The sequence below is a fragment of the Tachypleus tridentatus genome, unplaced genomic scaffold (assembly GCF_004210375.1).
Source record: "Tachypleus tridentatus isolate NWPU-2018 unplaced genomic scaffold, ASM421037v1 Hic_cluster_2, whole genome shotgun sequence".
NCBI classification, from domain to species: Eukaryota; Metazoa; Arthropoda; class Merostomata; order Xiphosura; family Limulidae; genus Tachypleus; species Tachypleus tridentatus.
In genome coordinates, this window is record NW_027467782.1 from 26,659,939 (window position 1) to 26,679,226 (window position 19,288).

The 19,288-nt window shown below is 30.3% G+C and overlaps 1 protein-coding gene and 1 long non-coding RNA gene across 10 annotated transcripts in view; one reads left to right on the forward strand and one right to left on the reverse strand.

The window, feature by feature from the left end:
• Positions 1-1,800: 1,800 nt before the first annotated feature.
• Positions 1,801-19,288, reverse strand: part of LOC143242445 (uncharacterized) — a 28,657-nt gene continuing 11,169 nt past the window's right edge. The window contains exons 1-4 of one of the 6 annotated variants that reach the window (XR_013022700.1): positions 13,437-13,522; positions 7,462-7,554; positions 5,923-6,022; positions 1,801-3,991 (exon numbers count right to left, since the gene is read on the reverse strand). This is a non-coding gene — a long non-coding RNA (uncharacterized LOC143242445). Of the gene's footprint in view, positions 3,992-4,544; positions 6,023-7,461; positions 7,555-11,241; positions 11,410-12,266; positions 13,013-13,436; positions 13,523-19,288 lie in introns of those variants that run through there. The other 5 variants (XR_013022699.1, XR_013022695.1, XR_013022696.1 and 2 more) reach the window with 5 other exon arrangements.
• The window catches only part of LOC143242444 (anoctamin-6-like), a 40,871-nt gene continuing 38,372 nt past the window's right edge, over positions 16,790-19,288 (forward strand). The window contains exons 1-2 of one of the 4 annotated variants that reach the window (XM_076485849.1): positions 16,790-16,804; positions 18,602-18,744. The gene's annotated coding sequence lies outside the window, so the exon portion shown is untranslated. Of the gene's footprint in view, positions 16,805-17,763; positions 18,373-18,478; positions 18,745-19,288 lie in introns of those variants that run through there. The other 3 variants (XM_076485850.1, XM_076485848.1, XM_076485847.1) reach the window with 3 other exon arrangements.

Genomic DNA, 19,288 nt, shown 5'->3' on the forward strand with positions numbered 1-19,288 from the left:
ATCAAGTCCCCTCTGAAGTTTTCCTCTCTAGAGAATTCAAGTTTAGATATTTTTAATCTGTCCTCATAGGACAATCCAGCCATCCCAGGTATCATGTTAGTGTTTCCTCAGAATCTTCTCTTACAATTCAATATCCTTCTTGAGGAAGAGATATCAAAACTGTATAAAGTACTCTAAATTTGACCTTGAAAATGATCTATACAGTGAAACAATAATACCTCTTGTCTTGTATTCAGTATTTCTATATATACTACTCCAAATCCAATTAACCATATTGCTAGCTACAATACACTGCTTAGATGACTTAAGTGAATCTTTCTATCACAACATCATGATATTTTTTTTTACATGCGGTATTTAATATATTCGTATTTAAGTTTTAAAAATAATTTGAATTGAGAAAACCCACACACATTACATTTTGGACGTGTGAACATCTGCCATGTATTGGCCCAATACATTAAATGATCTAAATCTCCTAGTAAGTCTGCAGCATCTCTGATGCAGTTAACAACCCCAAAAACCTTCATGTCATTTTCAAACTTCAAAATTTCATTACTCATTCCAGAATAAATATCATTAATACAAGTCTCAAATAGCAGATAACTCAGTAAAGAGCCCTGAGACACACTACTTGTTAGTATGACCCAGTCAGATCTAATTCCATTTATTACTGTTTTCTATCCAATTTAACAACATTCCTCCCAGAACCACATATTTAGTTTTTGTAGCGAGTGTTTTGTAAGGCATCTTATCATCAGATACTTCCTGAAAATCAAGGTAAACCAAATCCATGGTATTTCCTTAATTAACTCTTTCAGTGACATCCACAAAGAATGTCACAATATTTGTTAACCAAGACTTTCCCTTGCTGAAAGTATGCTGGCTCTTTCATATTATGTTAATCTGCTTTAAGTGAATTTGTAATGCATCTTTAATTACACACTCCAAACACTTTCCAACTACTGATCTAAGATTAACTGGCCTACATATCTCAGGATGGCTGGTATGGATATTAACACTTTTACTAATAAAGCAGAGAAGAATGTTACAACCTTCTTAGGTCATTTTCAGGTTAATCATACCAGCTGTCCTGAGACACATTTTTACTTTAAGTGGGTTTCTCATCATCAAGAATAACTGGCCTATGATTGCCTGGGAAATGTTTATCACCTTCTTTAAATATTAGACTAACATCCAACTTCCAGTTTTCTAATACTCTTCCACTACTCAATGACTTATAAAAAGTATTAGCTAGTGGTTCATAAGTATAATCTTTAAGTTTCTTTAAAACTCTAGGATAAAAGTTGTCTGGTCCAGGGATTTATCAATTTTCATGTTTCCCAATTTTAGTCTTACAGTTTCAGAACTTCAAATGATATATTTTACATCAATATCTTTCTCATACATTAAGTGCTCTGGTTTGTCCATTAAGTTTAAATTTATTGTGTTTATTTTGTTTATCCCAAATATGATTGCTTAAACTTTACTAAACCATACTGGAACTGTCCTGTATTTTATGTATAAAATACGCATGTCATGTATACATATCAATTATTTACCTTAAGTTCTTACCACATCTGTTCAAGATCACCTGCCAGCTCTTTAACCAAATCTACAGAACTAGATCATGTTTCATTCCATCAAAATTATCTTTACCAAAATTTGGAATTAGGATATAATTCGTCTTCAATTTTACATGTAATAAAATACCAAACCTAATAGTTCCATATCTGCATGTACTTAAAAGTTCACCAACCACAACTCTATCCTATTGACTTTAGAAATTAATATTAAATCTAATATAGATTCCTTTATTCTAGGTTCTGTCACCAGTTGGTGTACAAAAGAATTCTGAACTTTTTCCATAAGCCTATCCCTCTCATTGTCAGATGCAAAATTATCCCAGTCGATACCCCTAAAAGTAAAATATCCCATAATAACATCTTTTCATTGATATCCATTAACACTAACCCAAGCTGACTCAACCTTATTGCTGTTATCTTTAATATATTCTAACTCAACAGAATGTAGTTCACTCCTCACACATAAAGCTACTACTCCCACTTTTTTTTCAATATTCTATATCTAGTAAATAATCTGTAGATTGGTATTTCAAACAAATTTCCTTCATCAAAATTGTTCAAACTTAACCCAGTCTCAGTGATACCCATAATAACAAAATCATCAGCTTTTCCCAGATGGGTATTGATAGATAAAATAATAAACTAATTGGTTGGAACAGGTCCATCTCACATGGGATCTTTTCATGATGTTGGAGTAAAATAGATGCCTCTGTTCTCATTAATTACAGTTGCAGAAGGTTCTGTCTCTGCTTCTAGAGGTGAGAGTGGGAGACTTTGTCCAAAAAATATAAATAAATCAAAATTAGTCTTTTCTTTCTAGAATGATTTCAAATTGTAATATGAAACTATACTCATAACAGTATACATCCATTTACAATTAAACTTTACTTTTCTCCCCGTTTGACTACCCTTTGAACTGTAACTATAATTCGTGCCATTATAAGTTGCATCACTCAATATGCACGTAGCTCTCATTATGCTATTGAATTACACTACCCATGAACTACTTACTACCTAGTTGCTTGCATTCGTGTCTTGTAAAACATTTTTATTACATTATTATTATTATTTATTTCACCTAATCTAATCTTAACTAACCTTACAAAATCCCTATTTTTACATTTTAATTACCTTTGGAGTATTGAATAAAGAATAAACAGGAAAAACAAGAAATAAAGTACTTGCCTAATCTATTTTTTTTCTTGGTGTCAAATGTTGAGAACACTTAAGCATATTTTTATAGTAATGATTGCAATGTACGAAATATTTTGTTAATTAACGAATACACCAAAGAACATAGACTAATAACATGCAAAAGGAAGATAAGTTTCTCAAACAATTACAATATTTCTGGCTTTCTAACTATGCAACAAAAGCTGTTACAAATTCACCCAAGTTACCTGTTGTGATTTCCATGGTAACAAATGTTGTATTGTAAGAGAAACTGACACTTGTCTGTAACTTAATACAAAATGTCATAGAATAGATCAAACCTTGATATTCTATTAGTTACAGGTAAAATGTAAAAGACAACTATTAACAAAAAGAGGATGTGACAGGTGGGTGCAGTAAGAGGGGTCTGATATTCTATGACAGCTTTGTAACCAAACAAAATTGAAAATTATGAAAAATTATGTTTTGTCTGAGCAATCAAGATTTTACAGTGAGTAACTTTAATTTTGTACTTTATGAATGTGTGATGGATAAAACAGATGAGAAAAGATGTCTAGAAAAAGTGTCACACTCTGAGAAACACAGTATTAATTAAATATTGTCCTGCAGAATTAAGATCATAAAACTTAAAGTATTAAAATATAGATTATTAGTTGAAACTTTACACTCTGTTAATTCATTTAATGATGTCAAAAAAGCACATTAATAAATTTTGAACATAAGACACTAAAGCTTTGTTTCATGCACAGTAAAGGACACCCAGGGCAAAAGGGTTAAATCTCAAATTCATATTAACAAATTAAAAAAACAGAAGTTTATCTAAAACAAACAAGTAGAAACAACAGAAATCAAACACAAGTTAAAAGTGATATTAATTTGTGATCAGTCATGGTCCAAAGTTTGTTGCATGAAGAATGATTTAAAAACACATGTCTATACAACAGAATGTCAACTGAGAAAGTTAGCATAGTGCTAGAGTGGCAGTAGTTAGCAATGCTAGTAATAAATGACACAATATGATTGATGGAGGGTGGTCACATGATCAGCACATGTTCTGAAATGGTAAGAAAATAAAGGAGTAGAAAAGACTGGTGCACTGATTGCAAACATTTTATAGCAATGCTTAAAGGGCAAACCAGGACTGAAATAGCTTTGGGTGAGAGGAAGTAATGTTGTTTTGGAAAAAGACATCAGTAGAAAAAGATGTTGCAATGGTAGAGAGTAATTTGCCACTACAACCAGAATAGAAAAAAAAAAATACTTTGACAATCACAGAAATCAAAGGGTGATTTTAAATTACTGAAATACAAAGTTGATAACTTACCACACAGTAAATGAATATGTGTGAGGCTAGGACTTGAAATTAATGTTAATGAACAATACAATATATAAATTCAAAATAATAAATATTTCAATGAATAAATGAATCAGGAGTAAAAAGCAACAGACTTAATCACAAATTCACTAACAACAATTAGTAATAATCAGAAATAATATTCTTCATCAATATCTTGTGAACTAACTTGTGAAAGCTCAATGTAAGATTGACATTCACTTGTTAGATCACAAGATTACAAACCATGAAACTGTAATTTTCATAATGTACAACGTTTATGATATCTGTACATCACCACCAGGGAAAACTGATGCCAGTTTCATATTACATGCATGTGTACTCAAATTAAACATGATCATTTAGAAGGTAAGCTATTATTTTAATGCAATTAAAATTCAGAGATAAACTAGACAATAGAAGGAATAATAAATGAATGCTAACAAAACCGTAACTAAATATAAAAACATAATTTATTATCTCACAGTGTTGATGTAGCCTCTTTCTTGTAACTTTATTATACAAGTTACATGGTTTTAATTTTGTCACTTGACAAAGTATGTATATCTTACATTAGATGTGAGACAATTATGGTAAGGTACTCATGATGACTCAATCTTATACTTATTTTATTAATCAATATTCACAATGTTAAAACTTTAAGAAAACACAAATATTTTATACCAAGCAGTTATAGCCATATTATATTCTCTGAGTACATGCATCTTGACTGTGTAAAAGGATCTGAGAATGGTATCTGTAATAATTAATTTAAACTCAGCTAAGCCAATACAAATTTAACAGGTGATTACACACTGTTCATTAACAAGTCCCAAAATTGTTTTATAAAAACAGCTGTTTAATATGCATAAATTTTGTTCAATAATAACTGCTATTCAAGTTTGATAACAGCTGATTAGCATGTGTCATTTTTGTTCAACAGGAACTGTTGCTCAGAAGTAGTACCAATTAATTGTATGTGTAAAGTTTGTTAAACATGAACTGATGTTTACATTTTGTACTAGCTGTTTAGTATGACTCATATTTATTAAAAAAACTGATGCTTAACTTGGTAGTGGCTGTTTATCTTCTTAAGATTGTGCAACATGAAAAAATATTTAAACTTGGTAAAAACTGTTTAACACATCAATAGACGTTAACCACCTGTTAACAGGATTAAATGTAATGTATTTCTATATCAGTTCCTGCTGAATTGTCAGAAACATGTTAGACTCAACATAGTTCAAGAGAAGCTAACATAAGAATACTAACTTGTCAATAAGAAGTAGTTACACACACCATTATTTCTTTTACAATGATATATTTATAGATTCTTTTTCAACTCTCCTTTCAATTAACACAAAAGGTGTTAATATTACTTGAAAACCATTGTTAGCTACATAACTTAAATGTTTTTGTTCTTTACGTTTAAAAAATCTGAACATTAATGAATGATGATTTTTTTACTAGTGTAATGTTTTTCCAATTATTTGATGTTTTGAACACAGGGTGAGACCTCTTCTTTCCATTTCATAATAAGATAAATATTTGTTTGAAGGTGTTTTATTTTATTTGCAATGTATGTTTCTTTCAAGTGCTAATTAAAACATCCCTTTACAATTTATAAAATAACTACTGTAGAGAACATTACGTTATAGATTTCAAGAAACTTACCATTGGAGGACTACAATATTGTTAATATAAAGTTATTAATAATAAAAATTCAATTATAATAAATAAGTTATTACAAGTAAAACACACATCAACACAACCCACATTTCATCATCCTAAACATCTTTCTACAGTTCTACATACATTTTATTTCCTCACATTGTTCTTCTACTATTTCCTCAGCCTCTGTTAAACCTTGTAAGGGATCTGTATCAGGTTTGGTTTCATACCTTTTGAAATCAAATAGGTAGCATCAAATCTGCTCACATTACAGAAAGAAACAAACAGTTCATATTAGACATTATCAAAAGAAAAAAATTCAAAATTGAAATTTATCTTCATAAAATTTCCATTCTTGTTTGCAGTTTGATAGATAGAAAGCTTACAAAAACACATACATTAAATAAATACATAATATTTACTTTCTTTAATAAGACCAAACTTTAATAACCTCTGATGAATATATATTTTGGATATGTACTACATACAAATTTAAGCATACTTCACAAGCTTATTTCAGATAAAGAATTCCAAAAACTAATGAAGTGTTCTCTTTAGTAGAACAGAATATCACCTAGTCTTTACAGTTAATAGTCTCACTAAATTTTGATACATCTTTTCGGTAATTCAGATCATGTTTTTTGTTTGTTTGTTGATTTTATAAGAAATACAAAGACAGTTAAGTGAAGATACTGAATAACAATATTAACAGAAAATAACTTCTGTCTTTTACAACCAGCTGTTCCAGCAACTGATGTCATTATAACTATTAAATTCAATACATGTGTTCTCTGACACCCTTATATCATTTGAGTTACTAAACACTGAACCTACTGACCTATCTAATGTATGACAGTAATTTAACAGTTTGTAGTATAATAATTATTTAGTGTCACTGTTATTTAAAATACAACTGTAGATCAGTGGAAAAAATAAAAGCCTTTATAAATGCTGACAACTAATAAAACACATAGTAATTCAGGAATAAATCATCAACACATTGATTTTATTTTATCTGTGAATCAGGTAGTTAATGCAATAAAGCATCATCTATCACATAATGAACCACAATGAAACAACTATTGATCTTTGTTCAAGAAAACTTTGAGAAAATATACATGTAAACACACGTGTATACTGAGCATCCAATTAAGTAAACTGAACAACTTCCAAAATGAACAGAGAACTAAAAACAGTTTTACAACTAATACAAATGCTACATTAAATATACAAATAGTAACAAGGTTTAAGGAAATGAATGATCAGTGGTCAAGAAATGACTTTCAGTTTTGTTTCAATAAAGTTTTAAGGCGTTTTCCTCTTTCAGACATAAAATTCAGTACAATTATCCAAATTGGACATAGTAGTCTTATACAGAATGCATAAATTAATGGATAAATGTTTTATGAAAGCAATTTACTTAAACTATAATTTCACTTTACAAAAGGAACGTAACGTTTAGATAAACATCTGCCAAAACTCATGATGATACACTTTGTACATTTAGAATATTTCAGTAGTTTATGCAATTTCATGTTTCCATGGAGATTACAAAACTGGTCAGAATGACCAAGCAGATATACAGGTTTAATAAAGTATAATCTAATTGATAATGGATTATGCACGTGGATCACAATCAGTCGTCTAAATATTTTAGTTTGAAGTATATGTTTTTTTAAATTCTTTAGATACACTTACCATTTTGGAAACTTTTTGTAAGCCTAATTTTCTTTTCACTTTTGATAAAACACCACCAGTGACTTCATCACAAAAAATGCTCTTGATTGGATGCTGTAAAAAATTACTTTTTATAAATTTACTTACTACAGTTAATTTTAAACATGAGTGAGGTATAAAATCACGAAGAATGTTTATAATACGTAATATAAAGTTTGTTTTTCAATGGTCCATAATTAATCTTTTTGTTAAAATACAGTTTACTACTAATTATTTGGTATTAAGGTGGTTAATTACCTCAGACACATTTCAGTTACATTCTTAACCATAATGTTGGCAAGTCTTTCTGCAATTTTATATCAAATCATATTTCATTATTGAAGAAATTATAATAAAATAAATAGATTTTATAATCTTAAAATCGTTTTCTATGGGTAAAGATTAAGTACACAAAATCTTAATGGTTTACATAAAAAACATAATTAAAGAAAATGTTATTAATTCAAATACTGTTAAACATTCATGAAACAAAAAGTAACTTCTGAATTACAAGGTGACAAGTGCCTCTAGGATCAAACTACTTCATAAGAAAGATAATCAATACATCTTGCTCTGATCCACCAAATACTTATGAAGTAGTATACAACTTTGGTCTTCATACACAAGAAGGAATAGTGATGTATAAAGGACTGTTCAGAGTGATGCAACTTAAACTGATTATCAAGTAAAAACAAGGAAGTTATCTTTCTATTCAAGTCACTAGTTGGTCCTCGATAGTCTTCACTTGAAATATTGTGTGAGCTTTGTCTGAGTCATGACACTGATTTGTTGTAAATTGTTCACACCACAGCTACTAAAAGTACTCCAGGGATGGAAAGGTTATATTAAGATCTCTTTAGAAAATAGCAACAGAGAAGGTTTTCAGTATGTTTAAGTAAGTGATACTGATGAATCAGGGAGATAATCCTGTCAGTGTACTATGTAGTGCTAGCTTGTGACTCTACACAATATTTTATGCACAATATCTTAAGGAAGTTCCAGAGGCATGCTCTCCCAGAAATATTTAAAATAAGAAACACCATTCTCTCTATTTTCTGGTCTTTTTTAAAATAAGGGTATTAAAAGTGATTAAATTTGCAATGAACATGTGATTTAGCATTTTCTGCATTAGGTGTAAAACAACTTTTCATAAATGTCATAACATTTCTCCTTTTGTAATGTGAAGATGCCTTTGGAGTGTATTATCCAATGTAAACTTTTAGATAGGCTAGAATCATGATTTATCTGGGTGATGAAAACACAGCATTAGAACATTTAAACATGAGGTACAGCTCAACACAAGTACTTGTTTATAAAAAGTTATTCTGCATTTTCAAAGATTTTGTTGCTCAAAAATTATATCACAATGATCCATTCATTTACTCTGAATATGTAGATGAAGATCAAAGTTACAAAATAGCAGGTTATGCTCTAATTAATATATATTAAATGAAAGTGTTATTTTTCTATCTCACTTTCTGAACAAATGTAATACTTTTTATTCACTTGAAAGAAAAATAAAGACACTAAAATATAACTAATTTTTTATCTTTAACCCATACATCAATTTTAATACTTACACAAAAAGACACAGTACAAAATTTGTTCACAAGCACACATCGTTACTCAGTATTTCAAGTTTGGTATTAAATCTTTCTTATACAATACTTAAAAGAAAATTACATACAAACAGAGGCTTTAAAGAAGTTTGATTTTTATTTTGTTGTTGTTTAATAAATGTAACAACACTATCAACCTTATAATAACATTACTTGAAAATAACAGACAGCTGTCAGTTAGGTTTGCACTCAGCTGATCCAATTTTCTATGACAGTTAGCTTTAGAAATCTCTATACAAGTCATACTTATTCACCAAGCTGATAACATATCTCTTACAATACACAAATATTGAAAAATTTATTTACAAGGAATTTTCCAAACATGAATTCAAGTGTCAACTCTATATATTTCAATGTTTTACACATTTTACTAGTAGGATAATATTATTTGTGAATATAGATGTCTGTCCATTGCATACAATTATGAATAAGAAAATAAAATTTTTTAAAATTTTTGTTTCAATTATGTCTGTTGTGTATATTTTTTTAAGTCTTTTCAGAAACTAAACGTTTTGTTGAGTTCTAAGTATTTATGTGTTTGTAATTCAGCACAAATATACACAACAGGCTATCTTTGCTTTACCAACCATGTGTATCAGAACACAGAACCAATTTTCTAGCATCAAAAGTCCACACACTGTGCTGCTGGTAATAGTGCAAGAATTCTAAGAACTCTGTTAACAAGTGCAAAAACATGAATAACTCAAACTTTTGACATAGGGTGTTATAAAGTCATTCTGTTGTTAACAAGTACATAAAAAGGGATAACTGTTTGAAAATGTGATAAGCACTCATAATACGAACACTGCTGTAAGATTATTAAAAGTTACACCTTTTATAGTAAGAAGAAATATTTTAAAAACAAGTACAACATTTCATTCTCTCATGCAATCATTCTTAAGAACAAAAGTTTTTATGATAAAGAAGGTTCTAGTAATTATATCAACACTCAACACCCTTAAAATGTATTTAAAGAACTTTTAGAAAAGCTATCTATATTAGCAGCCAAATATTTGCTTTTTGTGGTTGTGTAAGTAATGTAAGTGAAGTATTACAACTCTAAATATTTTGGTGCTTTATAATAATCAACTACAGTTCAGAAAGATTAAGTACAGTAAAAATAATTTCTACCAGAATAACTCTACCTGACATTTTCATGTTGAAAGGCACCTTAGGGGCTGAATCAGTAAATGAACAGATCAATCACACCTAGGATTCCCTGTTCTTAATTTTATGGCAGCATGTTCCCTTAAAATATCAAAAGATATTACAAATAATCATTTTCATATTTTGAATCCTTAGCCCCTACATTTTCAGTGTCTTATCAAAAACTCTGAGAATCAGTATAAACCCTCAAAAAGTATGAAAGCTGAAAGATTTTCTTTTTAAATGCCCTATTTACATTCCATTTTCATGGAAGTGTGATCCACAATTGTTTTTATCCTTTTTTGGTGATACTTTTACCCAGTTTGTCTGTAATTTCTTCTTATTATCAAAATGCAGATTTTCTTATTGCTACTCCCTTTAAATGGACTGTACCAATAACCTTTCATTGATGGGTCAATCATAAATGTTAAACTCTATGTGTTAAACAAAGAAAGTACTTTTACTAATTGATGTAGTCTATCAAAATGTTTATTACCATAGTAATTCATGAATATTTTAATTTGAACATGAAGCATGGTCCTCACAAATCAGAAACCGGGAAGTTTCATGGCAACAGATACACAAGAAACGAGCAGTTGAGTGAAGACAAGACTAATAAGCTTAATAACAGTACAACAGGACCAAGAAAAGAAATATTACATAAGAAAATATCCACAGTGGTAATATAATTGTTGATATAGACAATCTGTCAGAAGTAGCAAGGGAGTTTTGTCAGTGTTTGTGAGAGATTGGTTGGTTGATTTAGAGTTTTATAGCACAAAGCAGTTAGGCTATCTATGTCAAACATCCAGTAAAAAAAGCAAATTTAGTAAAATTCATAAAAGGAAATTATGATAAAACAAAACAATGTTTAAAAAAACAACATACAAATAGCATAAAACCAAAGTTTACATCAAGTCAACAACATTAAGAGAAAAACTAGTTATTCAAGTTGTAAAGGACTTTCTGTAGTGAAACTGTAATTATCATAACTCACCAGTAGGACTAACAGGTAAGTACAAAAACCACCATTAGTCACCTGTAGTTGGCCTTTCTAGTCCTGGTTCCAAATTATTTGATGTTATGGCCATTTTCAAAAAATAAAGTAACAAAAAAGTTTTTAAAAAAGTGCAGCAAAATTATAGACAGGATAACAGCATTAGTCACCTGAAGTTGGACTTTCCAGTCCTGGTTTCAAGCCAGTTTCTAATTTCAAATCAAATTACATATACTGTGATTTTCAAAAGGGAGCCACATTAAAAATGTGTAATGTATATATTAAAAAAACTTGAATGGCATTAAAAAGATTAATGAACTTTATTATCCATGCATGTTAATAAACTAGACATTAAAGCACATTTATAATTAAAAGTTTTATACTATCTGATACAGAGATGCCAACTATTTCAAATGACTGAGCGTAATGATTGTAGACAGAACCCTTCCACAATTTCAGTTCTTTTAGAATTGCCAGAAACAAGACAATCTGGTTAACGAGCACGTTAAGACTACAGTGAAACGTTGTTTCTAGAATTTCATTGGTTACCTAATTACAGTGAGTGGAGCCAATAACGAATAACATATTGATTCCATCTCTGTCTCAATACGACACATTCTGCTTTACCACAGAACACCAATGATCACTCACAACATGCTTGCTGACGCTGAAACAAGACTAAGAAATCATTTTGAAAAAACTTGTCACTTCTTAAAAATGGCTTCGGCTAATTGGGCAGTAATAAGCAAAAACCCTCATTTTCAGAGCTGAAAATTGGCCTCGGCTTATTCGGCGTATAAACCGGAAAATACAGTATATATTTTAGGCTTATAACAAATTATTAACTACTTTTCTTCAGGAAAGCTCATAAATCAAAAATCCCGTTAGATATAAACAAAGTTTAACAAATGTAGTTGATAGTTTATCTTGCTCTGTACCTATTTAATAAAAAGTATTTTATCGACTTTATTTAATCTAAGTTTGGTATAATAATATTAATGCCATATCAGTTCAAAACAACCCACCCTCGTTGCACAGCGATATGTCGGTAGACTTCAAGTGTTAGAAATCGAGTCTCGATATCCGTTATCCATGGTGGACAGAGCACAAATAGCTCATTGTTTAGTTTTATGTTTATCTTGTAGCGTTGTATCGCTTCTCTGACTTCATGAGTCATTAACTTTTGAAGTGGAGTCGTGCTTAGCCTATTCACTAGTACAAATACTTAGCATACATATGATGTAAAATTTGAGGACTTAATTTATTATTTATAATTTATCAACATGTACTGGTCCCCTGGTAGAACTGGTATCAACAGAAACAAAAGTATGAGAAGAGCAATTCTCCCCCAAAGCAAACAACTTGGAAGCATGAAAAGTAGTGGAAAACTAAAACTCCTGAAATGGTGTGGAGTATGACAGACTAAAATAAAAAGTGTTGAAAAAAAAGAAACACAGAGTCCAAATGTCTTCTCATTGATTATATTCTCACTTAGAAACATTGTTTTACTGAAAAGAAGAAGAAATCACTGGCAAAACCCATGAATCTAATTTCCTGAAAATTAAAGTCTGCATATAGCATTGAACTAAATTCCTGGGAAATCTTACCAGAAGCATGTTCAGCTATAATGGGAATTTCTATCGTCAACACAATGATCATATATTACTGCAGCAGAAATTTGGTTTATCAACATATTAAATACCCAGAGCTCTCATGATTGTGAACAAATGTTCTTAATGTAAGGCTCAGGGAAAAGAGGAAAAATATCAAAGACAGGAATTTTGTTTCTTTTGTTGTTGTGGTTTTATTTCTGAAAATAATTTTGACTATTTGAAAGCTGTAGGAATATTCTTCTATGACATCATATGTTTATTCTGGTTTATCAAGTGCAGTATGCAATAATTGATTGAAATCCAAATTATTTATTAGATAAAAATTCATCTTGACCAAAAAATATAGAATTTAAACTTTTTATATTTGAAATGAAAGATATAAACCCTTAACAGAATTAGATTTATCTACATTAATTTTCTGAAAGGTACAACTGAAGATTGCCATTTAAACTCTTAAAACACTTCAGTAGTTTAACACTAATAATACAAACACAGAAAACCATACAGTTGATTTAAAAGACCTTTATACTTTACGTTGTTAACAGATAATAGATGCACAGATAAAAAAATAAACTACATGACCTTCATCTCTCAAGTCTACATAAATACTCTTCTTTTCACTCTTACTTTCAACATCATCGTGGGAAAACTTGCATTTGTTACCTTTCTTACACTGTTCTTACTTATAAAAAACATACAGTACAGATTTAGGATCAGTTCCTGAAATTAAAATAGTTATATCACCTTTCTGCAAGAGATGAATATAACTGAACTGTAGCCATGCTGAGAGTAACAAGATAAAACACTTCAATGCTGTGGTGTGTGATTTACATAAAGCAGACTTTGAACACTTGTTTTTATTCACTCTAAGAATATCAGTGACAAAACTATTGTAAAACACACAAAAATTATGAAAACTAATTTAATATTAAAGATAGTTATGTACAGTATAATAATTAATGCTTTCAGTTAATATGTACACAATACTTGTACCACACACTTGTTACATAAGTTGTTTTAATTTTTAAAGTAATAGAAACAGATAAAATGTCCCAACATACATTTTTAAAATTTATAAAAATAACATTCAATAAAGTTATGCATTACAAAGATAATTAGAGTTTTAAAATAATCAAGACATATTATCTAATATATGTTCATTAAAAATAAAGAAAATGTGACAGCTGTTAAGATAAAAACTACACTTTATGAATTTGACTTTAATGTGGTACTTATAAGATTACAACATGGAAGTATGATTTTACAAAGCCTTTCATACTGTTTTTCTTCCTACTTTCCTACAGACAATGTTGATGATAATTATGAAATTACAAAGTGTTAAAGACATGTTAAAAGGCCATCACAAAATTTTGCAGTTTCAAACACTAATGAAAGTGTATGTGTGTGTGTGTGTTTTCGTATAGCAAAGCCACAAAGGGCTATCTGCTCAGCCCACCGAGGGGGATCGAACCCCTGATTTTAGCGTTGTAAATCCAGAGACATACCGCTGTACTAGCGGGGGGCATTAATGAAAGTTAAGGTAGCCTTGGATACCTGGTTGGACTGTAATATTTTGAATGCTTATGCACTGTCTTCTCATGAAGTTTATAAGAACTGACCACATCTTTTCAGCATGATATTAAAGTAGTAAAATGAGATAAATAACACCCAGAATTGTTAAGCCAGAATTGGTCTGGCTTAAAGCTAAGCAATGTAAATCTAATTCAGATAGTCAAAGTGAGAGAAAAATAGTGCCACCATCAATAGATACCCATTTATTTTAGTTTCTGTTCAAATACACTAAAATTACAATTGGTTGACATAAATAAATCAACTTTTTTTAGACTGTTTGCAAATTTTTAACACTGCTTCCACAAGCCAGACACCCAGGATTTGTGCTGAATGACTGTCCTTAATAAATAACATCCTTCTAGAATGAGCTAAAACTCACTTTTAGAGTTTTCAGGTTGAACAAAAATCTCCCACAAAGTTTTATGAAAAAAATATGCAGATTTAGTAATCCTATCGAAAGTTTTTGGCTCCATAGCACACAGTAGTAAACTTAGAAGATGTGTATGTTGTGTTATTGACTATTTGCTTTCATTCTTGCTTTTAGTTTTCAGAGTAGAAACAAAATCCATGACCTTCATATCAGTGGGACAATTCTCATCTTGCTCATCAAAAGTTTGTTCTTTAATCTATCTTTCATTTCTTTAAACATCATTGACTAGCATATCAGTGCAAGCATAACTTTCTCTGGCAATACTTGTTGCATATTATTGGCATATGAGAATAGTTTTGTATCATCAGATTTAATTGTATTTCCAGTCATGTTCATAAGATCATCTGGATCTCCTGGAAGTTACATAGTACAAAGAATCCTTAATCCTGCCATACAGAATGCAAGCAATCAACTGTTCTTTTCAAGAGCACTGAAACTTGATGCTTTTCATTGAGCTTCTTGATTTGGAAAGTTTAATGTTGTTGTGGATACAATACCAAATTGAATTGGCATTGCTCCTGTGCCATGTTGAAATACCACAACAATGTCTTGCTTTTACACTTCAATTCTTGGATAATCTGCATCATTCAATCAGTGTTGCAAACTCCATGGGATCCTCAGAAGTTCTGCTAGGCATTTCATCTTCATCACTCTCTAGTGGAATAGATGAATCAGTCCTTCCTTTTCTCTTTCTTCATACTTTTAAATTACTTTGCAGCTCTTTCACACCTGCTTTTTATGTGATTTTGACCTCTAAGTCTAAACCATTGCATCTACACTGTCACTTTGAACTTACAAGCCACTTTCTACTTTTCCTGTATTAATGTTACTTTATCAATAGAGGATCACTACACTTAATCACTGAATGTTGAAGCATGTTGATATCTGTTTTGTGGCCAGCTGTAAATACAGTTTTAACAAACTGTGTATCAGTTGTCTGTTTTTTGGCTAAAGAGATTTTGGTAAAGGCATTAGCCAATAAACAAAATATCCAGATTGACAGCCAAGTACAATCATCTACCCATGTTGTTTCTGGTCTTGTATCTGAATTTGTTTTTATGAAAAACTATTTAATATCATAAAACATAGTTTTTCATAGTTTAAAAACTTTCACATAAAAAGTCATTAAAGTAATTAAGTTAAAAGGAAAAGTACTTGTCCTGTTAAGTACTCTTGATGATTTACTAGTTTCTTCACATGGACAAGTGACAATGAGAATAAAACCAAAATAATTTGTAGGACTAACTCAACAACTGGAAAAGCCTTTTTTTTTCTGATTACCACCAACTCTTGGGCTACTCTTTTACCAACGAATAGTGGGATTGACCGTCACATTATAACGCCCCCACGGCTGGGAGGGCGAGCATGTTTGACGCGACTCGGGCGCGAACCCGTGACCCTCAGATTACGAAGTGCACGCCTTAGGCCATGCCAGGCCCCAGATAATATAGTTCCAAAGAAACTGCTGTTGTGGCATATAACACAACTCATTAAGGATATTCATTTGAAGCATTCTTGGAAATTTCAAACACACACATTTATATTCTTGTGGGATCACTGGCCATTAATAGGAAGCCAAAGGGTCTAATATTACTGAAGATTAAAACATTTTTTAAATTGTTCAGTTACTTATTTTGCTTATGCTTGTGATTTTTTTGGGATAAAATATAAACAATTTTCATAATAGAATATTATTGCCTAAATATCAAATATTTTCACATTTTATAGAAATGTAATATAAAAACATTTTCACCATTTTAGTGTTAATTTGATAAAAAATACGTATATACTGAATATACTTTATATTCAGTCATAAAGTATAGCAGTTTATAAAATAATTTTTAAAAATATTCTGAACTTTTCGGTCAATCTTCTAAGGGCCATTTTCTAATTCCTTATGTTGTACACTTGGCCTCCAGTCTGATTTCTTTCGGAAAAATATATTTAGGTTTATATTCTATTTATTAACATATCAAACATCTTTTATGTAATATATTTAGGTTTATATTCTATTTATTAGCATATCAAACATCTTTTATGTAAGTTTATTGTGTAGTTTAGAATGTAAAAACTTGAACGTTTCGAAATTGATTGAAAGCTGAGAATAATGCCATTATTTTCTTTCATAACCATTGATATCTTGTGAAGTTTAGTCTTTCATATGTCTATCGCTGTACATATGGTGTAATAACTGTGGATTTCATATCTGGCTCAACTTATAGATTATTTTAACTGAAGATTAATGTGAGTGTTTACTTCTATATTTACATGGAGATCTATTCTTTCGAGCTTTGTTTTTAGTGGAAGTGGAGAGATAGTTGACATTAGGATGGTAGCCATAGAGTTACACATATGTACAGCTGGCCATAAGAAAAGTTTGAGTAAACTTCTTTGGGATGTCAGCTGTATATAAATTTACTTTACCTAACTATGTTTCAGTAGGTGTGTTTGTTTTTGAAAAAAAGGAAATGAAATTGAGTGAGATTACTGATTTAAATTACTTGTTCTTGTATGAAATCAGTCAGAAAACATCTTTTCTGATGAAAGCCCTCAGAACATAAAGAAAAAATTTCAAAGTTTATCATTTTTGGATATATTTATACAACAACAATGTTATCTATTATGTATGTTTTCTGTAAAAAATTGTTATTGGAGCTTTGATTGTTGCAAGATATCATGGTAAACTATTTTTTTTGTGCATTTATGATGCAACAAATGCTACTTGTAGTCTCAAATGCAGTAGTTCTACATTGATTAACTGAAGAAAAATTAATAATAACGAATTTCAAGACAGATTTAGTTGATACTTTGCACAATTGGTTGTGATTTTTTGCGAAGCATATTCACCATTTTGTGTTAAATCAGAGAAACCAAAACCAAAAATCGGTCAATCACTACGTGGCGCTTAAGTCGAGGAAAAGAAATATAAAAGTAAGCATGGCGACAGTGGGGAGATAAGTGTAATATCCATTTATTATTAGGATTGTATGTTAATAACAGGAAGAACGATCGAATCGAATAAAGATCAGTCTAAGGAATGTACGTTCCTGAAGATCGATAAACGTTTCAGTTGATTAACTCTGTGTTGGTGTTCACGTCTCAGTACTGTGATAAACTAAGCCAGACGTTGTTAACGAAATCTGGAAATGAACTGTAATCGACAGGATTTCCTAAATGTTGTGTGACAGTCAACGGTACATGTCTAACAATTTCAACACGTTTGTTACTCTTGTCGTCAGTCATTAAAACGTAAATGTCAACTTATCCGATCCAACGAGAAATGAGAGCCCAGTGTGGATTTGCTTTAAAAAAAAAACATACACATCACACACACCAAAGCAGTAACAGAAGAAATAGAAAGAATGATTTGCTCTGTGTCTTCATTACATTATTTGCTGTCATGTGTACCAATAAAAGTTTTATTCTTCTGCCATAAGAATTTGCTTACAGAGGCTACAAGAAGCTGAAGTGATTTACAATAGCTTGTATTCTTTTTCCATGGATGAAGCAATTAAGGTATGTATTATTTACAGGGAAATAATTAATGTGGTTTTGATAAACATTTCCAAAAGTGTAGGTGACAGTAGTGACAAAAGTGACAGTAGCAGTTAGGATGCAGTTGATTATGTAATAATGCAAAATTAAGCATTTTAATATATTTTTTTTATTAATGAGGTTATAAGTAATTGCAACAACACATATAACATTTTAATCTGTGTGTATTGTATCTCTTCATTTGAAAAAGGGTGTGTGTGGAAGAAACTACATTTATCAAAGGGGAGATGTGGACAACAACACTTCAGGAAGTGCTAGTCTAGAGTTTTATTTCTTTGTTATGTCTACACATCTAAATGTTAAATGAGAATCTCTTTTTCATGGAAGTTTAAGGTAAGTGAAATCACAATATAACTAGTTGTAATTTGAGAGAAAAAAGTAGTTTGAAGTTCCTGAATTGGGTCTTCAGTAACATAATTATGAAGTGTCTGTTTCTTTTGCCAAGAAAGTGATCAGTTTAAACACATTGCTGGAAGAAATTTGTTTCTGTCTATATTTCAGCTTAGATAACTTTTTTTCTTACAAACAAACTGGATTAACATCCTTGTGCCTACAAACTGATAATTTTGCTTTTTAGTGACAAGTGAAATTTCAATTTTTATATTTTTGTCTGTTCATTTGCAGGTTTTTTCTTTTAATAGTTGGTTGATATTACATTAACAATTATTGGTGGAGAACAGAAAAGGCTGAAAGATTTTGGTGTTGCAGTCTTCTCACACAATAAAACTTGAGTTTGAAAATTTATATGTAAATTAGATGGCCTATTTATCAGTCAGTCTGCAAAACTTACTAAATTGTGTAGCAATACTGAAAATGAAAGTTAAACATGAAAAACTATAGATCCATATTTTAGAACTTGTTTTACACTTGACAAATT